Here is a 20,956-nt window from a genome sequence, read left to right as displayed (position 1 = left end):
AATAATAATAATAATAATAATAATAATAATAATAATAATAATAATAATAATAATAATAATAATTTTATTTCTATACCGCCCTTCTCCCGAAGGACTCAGGGCGGTGTACAGCCTATTTAAAAACACAGACAAAACAACAATATAAAGTTTAAAATAATTAAATAAAGTGGCTCAAATTTAAAACCCCAATAAATTTAAATACCCCAATTTAAAACTATTGTGTTGATAGTCCGGCCTGGCGGACCAACAGGGTCTTCAATGCGCAGCGAAATACCCGGAGGTCGGAGATCTTACGAATTTCCGGGGGCAGTTCGTTCCACAGGGCTGGGGCTCCCACAGAGAAGGCCCTCCCCCTGGGCGTCGCCAGCCGACATAACTTGGCTGATGGCACCCTGAGGAGACCCTCTCTGTGGGAACGGACTGGTCGGTGGGAGGCTATTGGTGGCAGAAGACGGTCTCGAAGGTACCCGGGTCCTATGCCATGGAGCGCTTTAAAGGTGGTAACCAACACCTTGAATCGCACCCGGAAGACCACTGGGAGCCAGTGCAGCTCGAGCAGGAGGGGTGTCACATGGGCACAACGGGTTGCGCCCATAACCACCCGCGCGGCCGCATTCTGGACCAGTTGGAGCCTCCGAGTGCTCTTCAAGGGGAGCCCCATGTAGAGAGCATTACAATAGTCCAACCGGGAGGTGACAAGGGCATGAGTGACCGTGCGCAAGGCGTCCTGGTCCAGAAAGGGCTGCAACTGGCGAATCAGGCGAACCTGATAAAAGGCCCCCCTGGCCACGGCCGTCATGTGCTCTTCTAAAGACAGCCGTGCGTCCAGGAGGACACCCAGATTGTGAGCTCTCTCCGTGGGGGGCAAAGATTCACCCCCAATAGTCAGCGATGGCACCTGCTGACTATATCGGGGCGCCGGAAGCCACAGCCACTTGGTCTTGGAGGGGTTGAGTCTGAGCCTGTTCCTCCCCATCCAGACCCGCACGGCCTCCAGGCAGTGAGACATCACATCAAGGGCATCATTGGGGTGGTCTGGGGTGGAGATGTACAGCTGAGTATCATCAGCGTACAGATGGCACTTCACCCCAAAACCACGGATGATCTCACCCAGCGGCTTCACATAAATGTTGAGCAGGAGGGGCGAGAGGACTGACCCTTGCGGCACTCCCCATGCGAGACGCCTCGAGATCGACCTCTGTCCCCCTGCCAACACGAACTGCGAGCAGTCGGAGAGGAAGGAGGAGAACCACCGCAAAACGGTGCCCCCTATTCCTAACCCCCTCAACCGCTGCAGCATGATACCATGGTCGATGGTATCAAAAGCCGCTGAGAGATCTAATAGGACTAGGACAGAGGAGCAACCCCTGTCCCGAGCCCTCCAGAGATCATCCACCAACGCGACCAATGCCGTTTCTGTGCTGTACCCCTGCCTGAAGCCCGACTGGTACGGGTCTAGATAGATAGCTTCATCCAGGTGCCGGGGAAGTTGTCGTGCCACCGCGCTCTCAACAACCTTCGCAACAAAACGAAGGTTGGAGACTGGACGATAGTTGGCTAATTCAGCCGGGTCCAGGGAAGGCTTCTTGAGGAGGGGCCTCACTACTGCCTCTTTCAAGGCGGCGGGAAAGGCACCCTCACTCAGAGAAGCACCTATAATCCCCTGGAGCCAGCCTCGTGTAACCTCCCGGGAGGCCAGTACCAACCAGGAGGGACACGGGTCCAATAAACACGTGGCGGCACTAATCTTACCCAGAACCCTGTCCACATCTTCGGGAGTCACAGGATCAAACTCCTCCCAGATAACATTCTCAAGACCTGCCCCGGTCTCCTCCCGTGGACTCATCCAATCGGAGTCCAAGCCATCCCGAATCCGAGCGACTTTATCGTGCAGGAATTGCACAAAATCCTCAGCACGACCCTGCAAGGGGTCTTCCCGCACTCCCCCCCGATCAGTGGAATGACTTGCCTCCAGAATTTATGGCTGCTCCAACACTGGATACGTTTAAGAAGGGATTGGACAGCCATTTGTCTGAAATGGTATAGAGTTTCCTGCTTGAGCAGGGGATTGGACTAGAAGACCTCCAAGGTCCCTTCCAACTTTGTTATTCCGTTTTGTTATTCTGTTAATAGCTCATCGTTTTGTTTCATTCTATCAATAGTTAAAGTCGCTCAAGGAAACTCTGACCTGTTTCCCCAGACAGGAGACCAGAAAGAAACCTCTCTTACCTACAGGAGCAGAAATAAACTACCAAAACACAGACCTTCTTGACAATGAAAACAATATTGGATCCTGAAGCAGCCCTGATATGTGGGGCTTCATAGCCTGGAAGAACCAGCCCTTTGCATTAGAACATCTGCATCCAGAATAAAACAAGAAAGTAGTATAGCAATAAATACTCCTTGAACTGTTCTAAGTTTCCAGCATCAATCATCTTTTTTTTCAAGTGGAGGGGTTAGACCTAAACCCACCTAAACCAGCGTTTCCCAACATGAGCAATCTTGAAATGTATACATTTCAGTTCTAAGAATCAGTGTAAGCTTTTACCTTTTGGAATGATATTTAGAATTTGTATGTTTTTATTATGCTTTTTAACAATTACCGTAAGATTCTCTTAACCATAAATTTAAATTATAAGTATATTCTTTTTACCCTTAACTGAAATATATCATTAATGTGCATATAACTTTTTCATTATCTTTTCCGTCAAGCTGGAGCCAATTACCATATTTTCCATAGAAATATCACTTCAAATGGTGTGAAATAATATAACCATTTTGTGGGATCCATGAACTGCACTAATTGAGACCTACCTGTATCATATAATTTTTTCCCTTTTTTAAGGGAACAAAAGTCTTCAAATTTCTTGCTGTTTTTCTACCTTTTCCTTCTAAAGGTGAACACATCATCCCATTTCCCTTGCCCTCTCTGGACTGCTGCTTCATCTGTTTTTTCTTTTTCTTATTGAATGGAATATACGACTGTCTCAATCAATTTAAAACTGAACTTTATTAGGTGCTACAGCTGCTGTTTATTTGATCACCTCATAAACGAGCCTCAAATAATCTCCGTGCTAAAAGGAGGAACTGCTTATTATTTGATTGCCCTGTAAAACATTAGTCATAAATATTGCTTAATAGATTGCATTAGTTATTAATTTAGTTTAATTTTTAGACTTCTAGAATGTATGTGTTTGTTTTAATAACCTATAATATTTAGGTCTTGACAGAAGTGGTGCTTTGGGAAGCTCCACTTGTTGTCCCTTAAGGGTCTAGCTGTCTAGCTAAATGTCATCATTTATTAGTTTTTTGGTTTTATTTCCATGTTAATAAATAGGGCCTTTTATTTTAAAAATTGGGGAGATTTTAAAAAGTAGACTGAATACAGTTAGTCCTCTACTTACAACAGTTCAAAGTTAGAACGGCACTGAAATAAGGGACTTATGACCACTTTTCACACTTACGACTGTTACAGCATTCTCATGGTCACGTGATTAAAATTCAGATGCTTGGTAACTGACTCATATTTATGATAATTACAGTGTCCGAGGGTCGTATAATCACTTTTTGCAAACTTCTGGCAAGCAAAGTCAACAGGGAATCCAGATTCACTCAACAACTGTGTTGCTAACTTAACAACTGCAGTGATTCACTTAACAACTGAGGTAAGAAAAGTCATAAAATGGTGCAAAACTTACTTAATAACTATTTCACTTAGCAACAAAAATTTGGAGCTCAAATTTTGGGGTTGTACAGGTAGTCAAGGACTACCTGTACAGACCTATGCAAAGAGATGACTGCTGTGTATATCTCTTTTTGCCTCTATTTCTGCTCCTTTGTATGCCTCCATAGAGAAATCTGGAGACATGTACATAGCAAGAAGCTTTTCTGATTCACTATATGCAGAATACCTTGAATACTTTTAATGAATACTTTTAAAATGGTCATTTAGAAAATATACATTTCAACATATATTTTAATATACCTACATTTCTAAACATACTGTACATTATTGTAAATATGTATTTTTAAATTCACCATTAGTCTCTATAAAAAAACAATTTGGAGAAGGTAAACTTATTCTAATCTGCATATAAGTTTGGAAAACTGGCTTACTTCAAAATGATAGTGAAAAGAAAGACCCAAGTATTCCTATACAAGCATTTGCTATACCTCTGAGAAGGAAAGATCGAAGAATCATTTGGTAATCCTTTCTATTTCACAACCATGAATAACCATTTGGCCATATCCTGCAACCCAGTATGCTATTAATCAAAGAATAGATAAAGGATGCCCCCCCCTCCATTTAAGATTAAAGAGCCTTGGTAGCACAATGGTAAGAATGCAGTATTGCAGGCTAATTCTGCTGACTGTTGGGGTTCCTGATGGGGCTCAAGGTTGATTCAGCCTTCCATCCTTCTGAGATCAGTAAAATGAATTAATTCACTCATCATAATGAACAAACCAGAAATTGGATCCAGGAATCTGGATTAATTTGGGGGGAAATTATTATTATTATTATTATTATTATTATTATTATTATTATTATTATTGTTGTTGTTGTTGTTGTTGTTGTTGTTGTTGTTGTTGTTGTTTAAAAACCTTATTTTATCCATTGGAAACGTTGGAAAGAAAATAGGTTAGATGAATCTAACACCTAGATCAGAAGTATAGTTGAGGTTCAGTGGATTTAGGATTCTGCCCTGCTTCCATCTCAGCTCCAGGAATGCTTTTTATTGAAAGTTTTCCAAGGCACCAGTTTTCAAAACTCCAGAATAAATGACTTTTACCTGTTCACAGCTAGTGCCTATCTGTGTCCTGGAAGGAAACTAGCATATCCCATCTTCTGTGCCCAAACTATTTATAGAATAATAACAGCAATAATGTCAAAAAAAAACTTTCTGAAATAACTTTCATTGTAGTTAACTGTAATAAAATGTGTTTATATACTAACAGTTTATATGAAAAAGCCTGTAAGTTTAATTGTCAGAGTATTCAACTAGTATTCAAAAGAGCGGTCAAGAAGGCTGTGAGTTCAATCCTAGGTAGTGGCAGATGTTTCGCTCTCTGGACTGAATGAGTAATTGTCTGCTGTGAACGCCACGTAGGCATCAGGAAGGGCATCCAGCCAATAAAAGCTCAAGCTGCTCAGTAGCCCTGACTCCACCCCTTTAACAGGGTCCTTAAAAGAAAAAAAAATTCAACTAGTATTCAAAACCGATTTAGTTAATAAGCGCATTTGGTAATGTTGGGAAAGTTGTTATTGTCCAGAGTGATCTATTTCATGGGTTTCTTAGGGTAAGTTTATTGGAATAGAGATTATATACATGCATACTAGATATATACTGAGATAAAAATAACAAATAGGTATGTAAAAACCTATAATCCTTTGTTTCCAGAAAAAGATAACAATGGACCTATCCAATCCTAATATTAGGTTATCTATTACAAGGTATAAACAGGACAAAATAATCACAACTTTCTTAAGATATCGGTATAGAAAAATTGGGTTGTTTTTTATTCTGTTGAAGTTTAACCTTGAATATATCTAGAACAGTGGTGGGTTTCACTTACCTTCGCTACTAGTTCACTCGCGCTTCTGCGCATATGCAGAGCTTCTGCACATGTGCAGAGTGTATTTGATGATGTCCGGGTAGTAGGTGGGTGGAGCCTCCCACCGCTGCTACTACTGGTTTGCCCAAACCGGGGCCAACAAGTAGCAACCCACCGCTGATCTAGAAGTTGGACTTTAAATCTGTTTAGCAAAAATTGTAACATCAGCCTAGCATGTAATGAAGAGAGCTACAGTGTTGGGGGGAGATTTTTTTTTCTTTTTGGTTACCTTGAAAGTAAGACATGTTTGGAGAGATCATTGTAAGCAGGTACAATTGTTCAAGTTAGAGCAACCACCTTGAGGGAAATATTAATATTAGCAAAGACAGTGCCCTGATGCTGAAGCAACCACATGACAGGAATGAATAATATGGAAATATAATTCACAGTGCAACATCAATATGAAGTAATTCCAAGTCCAATCAGTAGATCTTCATATTTCCTCTAAATATTCTGTTTGAAGTACATGACCTATGTCAAGGGTGCTTTTATATAACCTGAGGAAGAAAAGAGAAGTTCATTCTTTTTTCCTATTATTTTAGCATTTACATCTTTGATGTAAGTATTCTGGGACCTATGACTTAAAATGTTTATTTCAATATCTGATTGATTTGTTGATCTCAAGTAGCAGTAAAGAACATGCAATTCTCCAGATGTTGAAGTGCAACTAAGCAGCACAAACCAGAAAAGTCAAAGGTAAGTGATACAGGAAGTTACTGCAGCAACATCTGGAGGTATACAGATGCTCTTTATTCTCTGCCTAAGGGCATGCTTTCAGAGCAAGAAGTCTGAATTCAATGTGGATGAGAATAGGGCTATATATTTAGGAGAACAATCATATTTCAGACTAGAACAAATTTTCCATGCAGACAGTCAACAATTCTAGCTTAGAATCTCCTATCATGTAACTTAACTTTAGAAGTTATGGGAAAATGTATCTGGATCCATAGCTTGTAGGAGTAGATACTGATACTAATTGATTTATGGATAGTCTGAGATAATAAGAATCAACTTTGTCCTTCCTGGGTTATCAGTTAAAAGAATTAAAATTCAGTTTTTTAAAAAATAATTCTAATCATTAATGAAAATAGTACAATACTACTCACTAAATAGTAAAATAAATAAAATAGGTATAATTTCAAACTGAATTAAATTTATCCATCAAACTAGGCTATGGAGATACCACGTGATTCTATTTAAGAACATAATCCAGAATTCTCAAAACGGCCAACTCCAATCTAGCTCACTCTAGATTGATTTTTCATCATATTCAAATGAAAAAAAAAAAACTCAGAAAAACAAGGTCTGGTGTGGTGTTGTGTGTGTGTGTGTGTGTGTGTGTGTGTGTGCAAACAAAAAATGTAAAATTTTCATGTTTCTCAATGGAACTTTGAGGTAAGCTAGGTAAGAGATAAAGCTTGCCTGATTTCTTAAGGCTACATTTATTTAACATATTTTCTCTCTCTCTCTCTCTCTCTCTCTCTCTCTCTCTCTCTCTCTCTCTCTCTCTTTTTTTTTTAAAGTGCCTGTAATTTTTAAGCTTTTTTTTTTAAAAAAAAAATCAACCAGTTGCTATCCAAGGTCATTAAGTGATGCAGTTAAAAACATATTAACTTGTTCTTCAATCAAATATAATTGTTTGGAACAAGAGGCCATTGACAATGAGATAAATCTATTCTGAAGATCTCTCTCCACCTCTACAATCCCTCTTACAACTAAAATGCACTGATTGGAGTAACCAATAACGACCTCATCTCAAGGATCACTCTGATTCAAATAATGATCGGTCACTAAATCACTGAAATCTATTTCTATACCTTTTCCTCTTTATCATAGTGGGTTTCAGCATTGTGTAGAAGTGGATCCATGTCCAGATGTAGAATTAGGGGAAAAAATGTTTTCAAGCTACTATTTGTGCTCCGGAGAATTTATAATAGCAATAGCAATAGCACTTAGACTTAGATACCGTTTTACAGTGCTTTCCAGCCCTCTCTAAGTAGTTTACAGAGTCAGCATATTGCCCCCCAAAATTTGGGTCCTCATTTTATCCATCTCAGAAGGATGGAAGGCTGAGTCAACTTTGAGCCTAGTGAGATTCAAACTGCCAAATTGCAAGCAGCTGGCAGTCAGTAGAAGTACCCTGCAGTACTGCACTCTAACCACTGCGCCACCGTGGCTCATTCAGCAACCTGGACCCATTTGGTTATTGTTTCACATTTATCTGAAATATTATAGGGCAGTGATTGTCACTGCATTTTTGTATTTGTCAGCTGGGCTCCCATTCTGAGACTTACGGTAGATTGTCTGACTCTTATCTCTACTGCACATGTCCACATTCTTTCACTTTCTTCTAACTTTCTTTATTCACCTGCCAAGAGGTAATCGTTAGCTAGTAAGACTGTTTTTACTTCTTTATAATAAAATGTGTTTTATTAGAATATATCTCGGGCTTATTTTTCATTTAAAAGTATACACCAAGGAAAAGCCACGATCCGTCTCTAATCAAAGTGCAATTACCCCAAAGCGGAATGGGATTAATTGCCACCCTGACAGTGATGGCTAACATTTTCTGGGCCGAGTGCCCCAAACCCCCAAAATGCAATGTGCGCGCAGCCCCCACTCATGTGCCCCACCCTCCCGAACATGTCCTCAGGGCCTCCCACATGTGCCCCGTCCCCTGTGCATATGTGCATGGCTCTTTGCATGCCCCCTGCCCCCCGCTTGTGCATGTAGGACCCCCACATGCGCCCTGCTACCCCACCCATGTGCGCATGACCCCTGCGTGCTCCCCCACCCCCTGCACATGCACAGCAGAGACCCGATGACCAGCTGGCCAGTGGGAGGTGCGTGCATGCATGGCAGAGCTGAACTGGGGTGATGGCTCGCGTGCCCCCAGAGAGGTGCTGCGTGCCACCTGTGGCACACGTGCCATAGTTCACCATCACAGTTATAGGGTCTCCTGCTTGAGCAGGGATTTGGACTAGAAGACCTCCATGGTCCCTTCCAACTCTGTTATTCTGTCATTCTGATAATACAAAACTTTTGCATTTATCCCTCTGTGTGACTTAAGTATACAATAAATTTTTAGAAGATTTCAAATCATGAAAATGGAAGACAGGATAATGGTGGCAGTAATAAATAAAAGTACTATACTTTCAGAAATCAGCCATTTGGCAACATTCAATCACAACTGTGTCGCTGCACAGTTGTAAACAGTTCTGCTTTCAGATCATTGAAATCCAATGCTTGCAGTCTCCTTTTCTCTAGTCAAAATGTCTGTTGGTGACTTATTTGCCTAACGGCAAATAATGGGAAGAAAAGAACAACAACAAAGTGTTGTGGCCTGCTAGCGGCCTGCGTGGATTGTGGCTCATCCCGACGAAGAGGAGGCTGGTGTGGTATCGCGCCGGCAGCCTGCACAGCCAGCGCTTGCATCAGACAGTGAGGAGGCTGAAGAGGATGTGGTGCCAGAGGCAGAGACTCAGCCAGGGCCTTCAGAACCTCCAGAGGCTCCTTCAAGTGGAGAGAGCGAAGTGGAGGAGCCTCTCCTCAATGCTCGAGCATGCAGGGCTGCCAAAAGGCAGGAGTGGCTACTCAGGAGGAGGAGGTCTACTCGAGAGTAAGGCTTGAAGATAATTGGCCACTCCCTTAGCCTATTTAAATCGCACGCCGTTAGTAAGTTTCTTGCTAGAAACAACTTGTATTTATTATCAGAGTATTTTGGTTTATCATATCTTGTTTTCTGAGCTGGTTGCCAATGTTTGCCGGTCTTGTTTATTCTTGCTCCTTAATAAATTTGATAAGGACCATTGGTGTGTGTCAATATCCTCGGAAATCCGGAGCTGGGGCAGAACATCTATTTGGGAAAAGGAAGACTTAAAATGATAGATTTAAATTGGATTTGTATAAAGGAAAGCCAGCCATAAAGAAAGAAATTTGTACTCACTTCTAAACAGACTCACTTCTAAAGATATCTATTGGACAGATAAGTGATGGTCATTATCTGCAATATTGAGTAGATGTTCCATCATGTTACCTGAAGCTAAAGAGGAAGAAGATGGGAGGAGAATGTTTTGCTCACAGCATCATGCAGATGTCCCATAAAAGTTACTCAAATAAGACATTTAAACGTGCTTTCAGTGTGAACTGTCCAAATCCTTCTAATCAATAAACATTTCAAAAATACCACTATGATGGTGGGAAGCCAAAATAAAAGAAACCCGGGATAGTAGACTTATATAGTTTTGGGACAAAGCTTGAGCCAGATGTGTCTCTCCCAACACTTCAACACTGTCATGAGAAATAAAGAAGCAGAAAAGAAAGCTAAAGAAAGAATGACTGTAACTGATCATTTGGGGTCCACGTTATTTTCTTATATTTCTGATAGTTCTATTATGTGTCTATATTAATGTGGGATTTAAAATATTCTGCTAATGTTCTGTTAGTATGAATGTCACATACATAACTTCTTTATTTATTTATTTATTTATTTATTTATTTATTTTTCATATTTGTATACCGCCCTACTCCCGAAGGACTCAGGGCGGTGAACAGCCATAATAAATACAAATACATATAGAAGTTAAAAACTATTAAGAAACAGATTAAGTAATTTAGGCTCAAAGATTAAAAAACATCCAAATTTATCTAAAGAGGTTTTAAAACCCAATTTAAAAGACAGTTTAAAAGCCAATTAAAAAGGGAGAGTTAGGCCAGACCAGCTTGTTGGAATAGAAATGTTTTCAGGGCTCGGCGGAAAATGCGTAAGTCTTGGATGTTTCGTAACTCCGGGAGAAGCCCGTTCCAGATGGTAGGTGCCCCCACAGAAAAGGCTCTCCCCCTGGGGGCCGTCAGTCAACATTGTTTGGCCGACGGCACCCTGAGGAGTCCCTCTCTATGGGAGCGAACTGGTTGGTGAGAGGCTATTGGTGGCAGGAGGCGGTCTCGTAAGTACCCTGGTCCTGAGCCATGGAGCGCTCTAAAGATAGTAACCAAAACCTTGAAGCGCACCCGGAAGACCACTGGGAGCCAGTGCAGCTCGCGCAGGAGGGGGGTTACATGAGAGCGCCACATTGCTCCCATGACCACCCGCGCGGCCGCATTCTGGACCAGTTGGAGCCTTTGGGTGCTTCTCAAGGGGAGCCCCATGTAGAGAGCATTACAATAATCCAGGCGTGAGGTGACAAGGGCGTGAGTGACCGTGCGTAACGAGTCCCGATCCAGAAAGGGATGCAACTGGCGAATCAGGCGAACCTGATAAAAAGTCCTCCTGGCTACGGCCGTCATATGCTCTTCAAAAGACAGCCGCGAGTCCAGGAGGATGCCCAAGTTGCGAACCCCATCTGTGGGGGCCAACGACTTGCCCCCAATAGTCAGAGATGGCGCCAACTGACTATATCGGGACGACGGAAACCACAGCCACTCGGTCTTGGATGGGTTGAGTCTGAGTTTGTTCCTCCCCATCCAGATCCGTACGGCCTCCAGGCACCGGGACATCACCTCGAGGGCATCATTGGGGTGGTCTGGGGTGGAGATGTACAGCTGGGTGTCATCAGTGTACTGATGGTACTTCACCCCAAAACCACGGATGATCTCACCCAGCGGCTTCACATAAATGTTGAATAGAAGGGGCGAGAGGACCGATCCTTGTGGCACCCCACATATAAGGGGCCTTGGGGTCGACCTCTGCCCCCCTGTCAACACAGACTGCGACCGGTCAGAGAGAAAGGAGGAGAACCACTGTAGAACAGTGCCCCCCACCCCCAACCCTTCCAACCGGTGCAGCATGATATCATGATCGATGGTATCAAAAGCCGCTGAGAGGTCTAATAGGACAAGGACTGAGGAGCAACCCCTGTCTCGAGCCCTCCAGAGATCATCAACCAATGCGACCAATGCTGTCTCTGTGCTGTACCCGGGCCTGAATCCCGACTGGAACGGATCTAGATAATTCGATTCATCCAGGTACTGAGGCAGTTGTCGTGCAACCACACTCTCAACAACCTTTGCAACAAAGCGAAGGTTGGAGACAGGACGATAATTTGCTAATACAGCTGGATCCAGGGAGGGCTTCTTGAGGAGGGGCCTCACCACCGCCTCTTTCAAGACGGTGGGAAAGACACCCTCACTCAAAGAAGCATTTATAATCTCCTGGAGCCAGCCTCGTGTCACCTCCCGGGAGGCCAGTACCAACCAGGATGGACACGGGTCCAATAAACATGTGGTCGCCTTTAGTCTGTTCAGTATCCTGTCCACGCTTTCGGGAGTCACAGGATCAAACTCTTCCCAAATAATATTCTCAGGACCTGCCCCTGTCATCTCCTCTGGATCAATCCAGTCAGAGTCTAGCTGTTCACGAATTTACCCCGTCCTTTAATATTCTCTACTAGTCTATCACTTTACCTATCAACTGCTGCTATATTTGATTTGCTCAGATGATTTCATATTGTAGAATGCATGTCTTACAGAGAGAGTAATATTTGCACTGATTCTTGCTTTTATCATTCTCCACTGATTATCAGAGAATACAAACATATGTACATATGTGTGTTTGTGTGAATATATACAGAGGTGGGCTGCTGGGGGTTCGCAGGGGTTCGTGAGAACCTCTAGCTAAGATTCTGTGCAGTTCAGAGAACCCCCAAATCTGACTCCTGGCTCGCCCCACCCACCCCTCCCCTCCCCTCCCCTCCCAGGAGTCCCCCTGCAGCCTGTTTTGGATGCAGGTAAGTGCCTCCAAAGCCAGGGTAGGGCAAAAATGCCCCCCCCCGTAGGGTTGCCAGGTCTGCTTCCAAAAAATAGCGGACAAGCGGGGTGTGTGTGTTAAGTAGTAAAAAAATTAAAAAAAAATTTACAATTAAATTATATATTTTCTTACAAACATTTTAACACGTATTAAAATAATCACTTCAAAACTTTACTTAAAATTCAAAACATCAAATATATTATAATAATATGTAAAATATTAAATTACATTTTACTTTGCTGTCGTGTGTATTTTTTATTTGACTGCGCAGCTTTGATCAATTCTTTATGTTTAAGGAATAATTCTTTAATTTCAGTACAACGTTGAGAAATATTAAAAAATATACAAAGTTCACTTCAAGCTGATGGTACAAGCAGTCGGTTACGTTCATCAGTCCACAAATTTCCCATGACGCTGAAAATTCGTTCAACATTTGCATTTGATACCGGAATTGATGCACAATACTGGAACAGTTTCAGTAAACTCAGAGCTGGCTCTTTCTTGAAAAAGCATGTCCACTTATCAAGGGATGAATCGCCATGCAGATGAACATAAACTTCTTCTAAGGCAGAAATTTCATCGAAGAGAGTATTGGGTGGAAGTTCTTCTCGCCATGGTGATAATAACCAGATGTTCGTCATTTCTTCTAAAGCTGGAGGATTATTGCGATCAATTAGATTGAAACAACTTAGCATCTCATATACTGAATCGGTGAAATTATACCACTTTTCTAGGTACGCAATGGCTCTTTGATACACGTTGATGGCTTCTTTCTTGAACTTTTGCACGGCATTCTCAGGCAAATGTTTTTTACGTAAGGCAAATAAAACTTTCATTCCAAAAAACTGCTCATCGTATTTTTTTTTTTGCAAAGAATCACACAGCTTACACATGATAATGTAAAGATCACATGCAAGAATTTTCTTGCTTTCCAGCTTCAGTAGGGTGTCTTGCATTATTGACATGAAGAAGTGCGTGAAATATAAATACAATTCTGAAATTGTTGGTTCATCGTCCTTTGTGAGTTCATTTTCCTGATCCGAAATAAGGTTCCAGATAACCTTATGGCACTCATCAGATCCAAGAGAAATAAAATACGATTTTAGAGGTATCCAGTTTAAAAGAAGTATTTGGACCGTTTTAAACAAACTTAACCAATGTGTTGGAACATGGCACAAAACTTCATGGAATTCTGACTCGCAAAACTCAAAAAATGATTTCAACTCTTCTCGTTTCTTCACAGAATTCGAAAATTTGGCAAAAACTTTCAGCACTACATTTTCGATATCAAAAGATAACTGCTTTAATGCATTTTTTGCGCTGTTGTGTAAAATGTGATTATTGCAATGAGCATTCGACCTTTGTCTCATTCTAACTTATGAAAAAAAAGACAAAACGCGATTCTCCTATCCTTATTCTCTTAGACTGTACAGCTTTAGATTACATACCATTTCATCATAAAGCTTTTGAATAAAAAAAATGTCCACTATTTTGTGAAAAAAAATAGTGAATATAATGTGAAAAAAGTGGACTGTCCGCTCAAATAGTGGACACCTGGCAACCCTACGCCCCCCGTGGTGCAGGAGGCCGACTAAGCCATACCCACCATGGCCACACCCACCCAGCAACCAGGCAGAGAACCCCTTGCTAAAATTTTTGAAGCCCAGCTCTGAATATATAACATTCCTATATCAAATGCAAATAAATATTATCGTGATATTTCTAATTATCTTGGTTTTTTTTTTTAAAAAAATTTCTAACTAATTCTAATTAAGTGTTGGGATTTCTTATTTAAAAGACTGAAGACTGATTTGAAGATAAATTGCTAGCTGTAACTACATTCCCTTTCTGAATATTGAAGAATTTTGCTGTGATATGATGCAAGGGAATATACATTATATCAGTGGTGAAATCCAATTTTTTTTACTACTGGTTCTGTGGGCGTGGCTTGGTGGGCATGGCTTGGTGGGCATGGCGGGGAAGGATACTGCAAAATCTCCATTCCCACCCCACTCCAGGGGAAGGATATTGCAAAATCCCTATTCCCTCCCCACTCCTGGGGCAAGGATATTGCAAAATCTCCATTCCCACCCGGCTCTCCGAATTACTCAAAATTTCCGCTACTGGTTCTCCAGAACCTGTCAGAACCTGCTGCATTATATGTACATTCATTATATGCATTATACTCTATATCACAACTATATAAATATGTGACTCAAACAAAGCCTGATTTGTGCTTTGCTGATCAAAAATCATCTCTAATTTGCATACAAACAGTGTAATTCATCTGTGATGGATAAAATAGATGTGTAATTATCAGGCTTTCTCAAAAGGACATAATGAAGGGATGCCTCACATTCAATCTTATCTGATGATGGTAAAATTAAATTAAATTTAGCTTGGAGGGGCAGCCTTGGTCTCAAAGTAGACAAAAAGTTGGTGCTCTGCTTCAAGATAACCAGCACTTTAACTTTTAGGTCATAGCATCAACACAGATGCTATGACCTAAAGAGCATGTACTTTTCAGTCCTGATCAGGCCCATCATAGAAGAGGATGGGAGGCAACTCCCTTAAATTTTCTCCCCACCTCTCAATTTTGTTTTCCTTAAAAGATCAGATAAATTTGTCTCTTCTCCTGCTCCCTTCTGCTCCTTTCTCATTCTCATTTTTTAGGTTGGCTACAGGCTGAACATATTTCTGGTCTAAAGTGTCTTTTTGGAGAATTGTTCATGACCACTTCATTCAGTTAATTTACTAGTTGTCTTGTGAAATATTATGTCAATATGACACCTATACCATTCCCAGACTGCACATTGATCCTGATTCATTTCTACCAGGTCAAATCCTTAGAAATCCGTTATTACAGTCTCTGGAGCATAATCTCACTAAGATTATGCTTTCAGTTAAAAAGAACCATTCTTGGTGCTTTCTTCCAATTAAGGAGCTGTAACATTCTTTTAATTTAAGGGAAGGTTATGTCTCAGAAGGTAAAATTCCTATTAGCTATTTGATTCTTTCAGAATGCTTGTTTGTTCCAACAGCTTGGTGAAATTTCCCTGACAAAAATTATGAGTTCTATTAACGTTGTTTTGCCTCCCCTAAAAATTCCATGAATTATGCCTAAGGAGGAACTTTCCCATTTACTTCAATTTCATTTTGATAAAGCCTTTAACAATAGGGGCGGGGAGGGGGGATGGAGAGTCCCTTGAGAAATTCAGCTATAGTCATGATATAAAATAGAGAAATGTGCTGAAGTTTGTGTTTCCTCAATTCAAAATCCAAGCCTAAGCAAATTACAATGTTTCTCTTCTCTTAAATGGTGAACCTGAGTGGAAGGTTTTGAACTATGTAGACCAGGAGTGAAATCCAATCGGTAGCGGAAATTTTGAGTAGTTTGGAGAAGATATGGCACAACCACGAACACGAAGCCAAACAACAGCAACGCAGCTCACCAGCTCAAATCCCCCTGCAATTCAGACTAACCCGTGCACAACCAAGCCCCCACCCAAACAGAACACACCCCCATCCAATCAGAGCACAGCCAACCCCCCATCCAATCAGAGCATAGCCAAGCCCCCAACCAATCAGAACACAGCCAAGCTCCCACCCAATCAGTTCACACCCCCGCTGGCAGTTAAAAGGAAGAAACAGCTGTGATCTCACATTGCTCCTAGAAGCACGAAGCCGAAGACACCAGCCTGAAGATGACGAATGAGATTTCGTCAAAACATCACCAAGACACTTCAAATTTTACGCAGGAGAAAACCCGAATAATCAAAGACCTACATATATATATATATATAATGTGTGTGTGTATGTGTGTGTATGTGTGTGTATGTGTGTGTGTGTGTGTGTATATATATATATATATATATATATATATATATATATATATATATATATGTTTTTCTTCTAGCCAGGTTTTCCCTACGTAGCCAAGGTTTTTTTGTAGCTCCAGCTCAGTAAAAAAAAAAACCTTGGCTACGTAGGGAAAACCTGGCTAGAAGAAAAACACACATAAGCCCTACGAAGAAGTAAGAAAATTGATATATATATATATATATATATATATATATATATATATATATATATATATACACACATATACATGTATATGTGTATATACATATACATATACATATACATATACATATACATATACATATACATATACATATATATATATATATATATATATATATATATATATATATATATATCTTTTTTCTTTTTTCATAGGCTTTTATGTGCATATTCTCTCTAGCCAGGTTTTACCTATGTAAACTTAGTTGTTCTTCAGCCCTAGGTTCTGTGAAATCTCATTCTCCCAGGAAGCAACACAGAGTTGCAGTTTGTCAGCAGAAAAAGGGCCCAAGAACTTGTGAATGAGATTTCACAGAACCTAGGGCTGAAGAACAACTAAGTTTACATAGGTAAAACCTGGCTAGAGAATATGCATATATATATATATATATATATATATATATATATATATATATATATATGACACAACTCCCTATAATGTCTTATCCTGCTTTTAAATTATTTTTCAGCCTTTTGTGGAATTTAGGGTGACATGCTTCTCTTGTTAGAGCCATAATCTTGTTCCTGTACTTATTTTCTGCATCTGATGTATACATTAGTTTTCCCATCTCCTGCAATTTCCAACAGTGTTTAATTTTACCTTTCTATAAAAAAAAAAAATCTAGAGCTGAAAATGCCAACAAAATCCACTTAAATTAACATGATATCTTATTCAAAGTCATTTACTTTGCAGCAGAATGAAGTGACTCTTTGAAGCTTTTGAGCTGACAAAGTTAGCACAGAAATCTAATCTAATCACATGAAACCAGTATTTATTTGATGACGATCAAACCACTGGCAATTGAGAATAGAGAGATTTTCTGCCTGAAAGTTGCTGTTTTACATATTAATTTTAGAGTCTCACCTCCTAATAAAATGTGTTTCCTTTAGCTTATTTATGAAGTTTTTCAACAGAAGTATCTTCCAGGTATGGGAGGTAAATATTAAAAAGTTAAGATAGTAACTGCATGAAATTGAAGCTCTGCCCCCTTTTAACACACACCACATGGTTTATCTTTTTTTCCCTTTCATTAACATGTATGTATGTGCATATATATGCAATCACACACAGATATATACATATGTGAATATATATACATTAAGTAACAAAACAATGGATATTTAATGTTAAATATCAGCTTAATGGAATTCTAAAGAACAGAAAGTTAAGTAAGATTTTAATCTATGAAAGTTACAAACAGATTAGGAATCCAGGTAATTTTGGAAGTCCTCAATTTATAACCATTTGTTCAATGACTGTTCAAAGTTATAATGACACTGAATAAAGTGACTTAAACTTCATGCCCAAAATCACTGGTGTTGCAGTGTAGTGGGGTGCGGGGTGGCAAAAAGGGCAGACAAGGGGAGTAGATAAGGGGTGGGTTCTATTTCCTTTACTACCGGTTCGCAACGGGATCGCGCTTGCGTGCTCGCTGCGCTTGTGCACGCGCCGTGCTTCTGTGATTGGTGATGACCACATCCATGGCAGTGGGCGGGGCCGCCCACCAGTTTTACTACCGGTTCTTGCGAACTGGTCCGAACCAGGGGCAACCCACCACTGGAGTAGATAGGGGGGCAGTTGAATATAACCCCTTACCTTATTGAGATTTGAGGCTGTGAGGGACCAAGCCTGAGATGGCTTCGATCAGGATGGGTTCTCACTTAATAACCTGGGCAATAATGACAATAATAATAATAATAAGTGTTCACATAACATCTTCCTTTATGACTGCATTGCTTAGTGAGGGAAATTCTGGTCCCAATTGCGGTTGTAAATTGAGAACTACCTGTAATTGACTTTTATTATAAGGTTTTGGAATCTATTATAAAAAGCTAAAAAACCTTCATGTGGGAAATACAGTCGACTTATTTTGACTATCATAACCAAACTGTTCTTTTATTAACATTATGCTCAGCTTTGGATGAAAAAGCCAAATAATTTTATGCTTGTAAGACTGACATCCTAAATTGTAATTAATATTGATAGAACACTTTTTTATCTTTTCTATTTTCAATACTCTAAGCTACCTAAGTAATAGAATATCAATAATCTTTAATTACATTGTATAAATATCACTATACTGAAACATTACCATATATCAAGATTTATAACAACATAATAACAAGGAGGGAGTATAATATCTACTATGCATGTGGTACCTGAACAAAGGTCAAAGTTTCTGTTGCGTCATTGCAGTCACTATTCTGATTTCATTGATAACCTTATATATTCCTGTTCAGATTTCTGGCACATTCCTGCAGATACCTAACTTGCATGGTGGCTAACACATATATAAACCAGATTTTTATTCTATAAGCTATCATGTTGAATATGTAATAGTCTGCAGTAACCTTACATTATCTGAATGACATTGATAGGGGTAGAACTTTAATAGAGTGCCACAAAGGGCACTTCTAATTCTGATTCAGTCTCATGTTACTTCTCTCACGGCAAACAATTATTCCTCCAACATTCCTTCTGGATTTTCTTTCTGCACATCAGTACAGAGACGAAGGAAGACGACCTTGATGGAAATATGCAGGAAACCTTACGAAGGCAACAGGACCTGGGACATTTTTTTAGGTTTTGAATCAGAAGCTTCCCTGATTCAGTGGAGTATAAACAGGAAGAGGTAAAGCACTTACAAGATTCTGTTGTTATTTTCAACTTAAACAAAGGTAGCATTCACTTTCCTGTGGAGTTTATTTCCTGCTCTAATCTACCTAGTAGAGTTGTCATCAGTCTTACAAGTGTAATGTGCTTACCAAATTCCTCTTCTTATACTGCAGTGAATCAGGGGTATCTGCCTGAATTGCTTCCAAATATCTGATTTCTTAGAGCTCGTCTCCTTTTGTCTAGTTAATAAATCTTGCATATATATCATAATATAATAGACTAAAGATGGACGTAGTTTTTGAAGTAAAACTCTTCCAAAATGGCTGCTGGGGGAGTTACTCATTCACAAAATGGTTTCCATGGAATAGGTAGCCAATTAACAGAGGGCGAGCTGACATGCTTTCTACTCATCCCTTCCCACAATACATTGATTTCTTTTGAACAAAGATTGAGCTTTACTCCCTCTCCACTATTATCTCCTGAGAAACTTATAAGTGGGATAAATAAAGGCTGTAAATAAATATACTCTGCTGTTGAGTCAGTGCAGCAGTATACAATAGCAATAGCACTTAGACTTGTATATGGCTTCACAGTGCTTTACAGCCCTCTCTAAGCAGTTTACAGAGTCAGCATATTGCCCCCAACAATCTGGGTCCTCATTTTACCCACCTCGGAAGGATGGAAGGCTGAGTCAACCTTGAGCCTGGTGAGAAGTGCCAAATTGCAGAGAGCCTGCAGTACTGCACTCTAACCACTGCGCCATCACGGCTCATTCAAATGCAGTTCATCAATCAGTTAAATAAACAACAATACTGGTGCAACAAACCTACTTTCCATTTTAATTATTTTTTTAAAAAAAAATTGAACCCATTCAGATGGAGCCGACAATGTAGCGGACTCTAAAAGTGGTGTCCTCAGCACCCAAGGATACCATATTAAACATCCCAGTTATCGACAGTTCCAATGCAAAATACTGCAATAATCGATAAAACAATGCCATACTTCAACCAGCCATGGAGATTAAAAATGTTCCTTTTAATAGGGGAGGAACACCCCTATTAATAGGGAAATTACTTTTAGTGAAATAGCTGTGGTAAGCCCTATGGAGACTGAATGTGTTTATTTCACTCCTTCTTTTTCAATGGGGAAGATTGTGGTGCTCTAAATTCCTGGTATTTTTGTGCTGGTTTTAGGAGGTTCAGGGAGTACCAAATATGGGTAGGGGAACATTCTCAGTAGCATGTGGGAGCCATTGAGCCAAATCTAGCAATGACAGGCAGCACTGAATAGAAAAGAAAGGAAAGAGAGAAAAGATATATCAGTAGCTTTAGTTTTACTTCCTGTCTGGGGCAGTAAAAGCAGGAAGATAGTCTAGTAAGCATCTGGCAGACAACAATATAGATCTGGAGGAAAATGGACTCCATTCTGGTGGGTGGGGGTAGCAATTTGCTGCAAGCCAGCCTTGGTCAGGGAGAAGGTGAGAAGGCCCAACTTCTATGAACCAGAAGATGCTGGGTTCTAGGTTTGTTCTCAGTTTAATTAAGGAGGCAAGACATTGCTACAGTACAAAATCCGAAAAACAAAAAGAAGCCAGCAACAACAAAGTATTTTTCCTACTAGTGATTGATTTGCAATTAGTTATGATAACCAGGCTCTGCATGTAGACTTGAAAAGAGTTTCTTTTAATATGCAAGAGGGCAGGCCCAGGAGGTTGAGAAGTCTGGGATTTGTGCAAAACATTTCATTTCAGAAAATAGCTAATTAATTGCTAAAATCAGAACTCCATGAACCAGTAAACAGTTTTCATCAAGTGTATTAAAGAGGAAATGTATTTAATAGTCTGATAATGTATTATTAAAAATAGACAAAACCAAAGTCAGCTCAGAGCACTGAAATCC

This window comes from Pituophis catenifer, unplaced genomic scaffold (assembly GCF_029215685.1).
Source record: "Pituophis catenifer annectens isolate HBS135680 unplaced genomic scaffold, rPitCat1.0.hap2 SCAF_2, whole genome shotgun sequence".
Taxonomy (NCBI): Eukaryota; Metazoa; Chordata; class Lepidosauria; order Squamata; family Colubridae; genus Pituophis; species Pituophis catenifer.
This window is presented reverse-complemented; position numbering follows the sequence as displayed.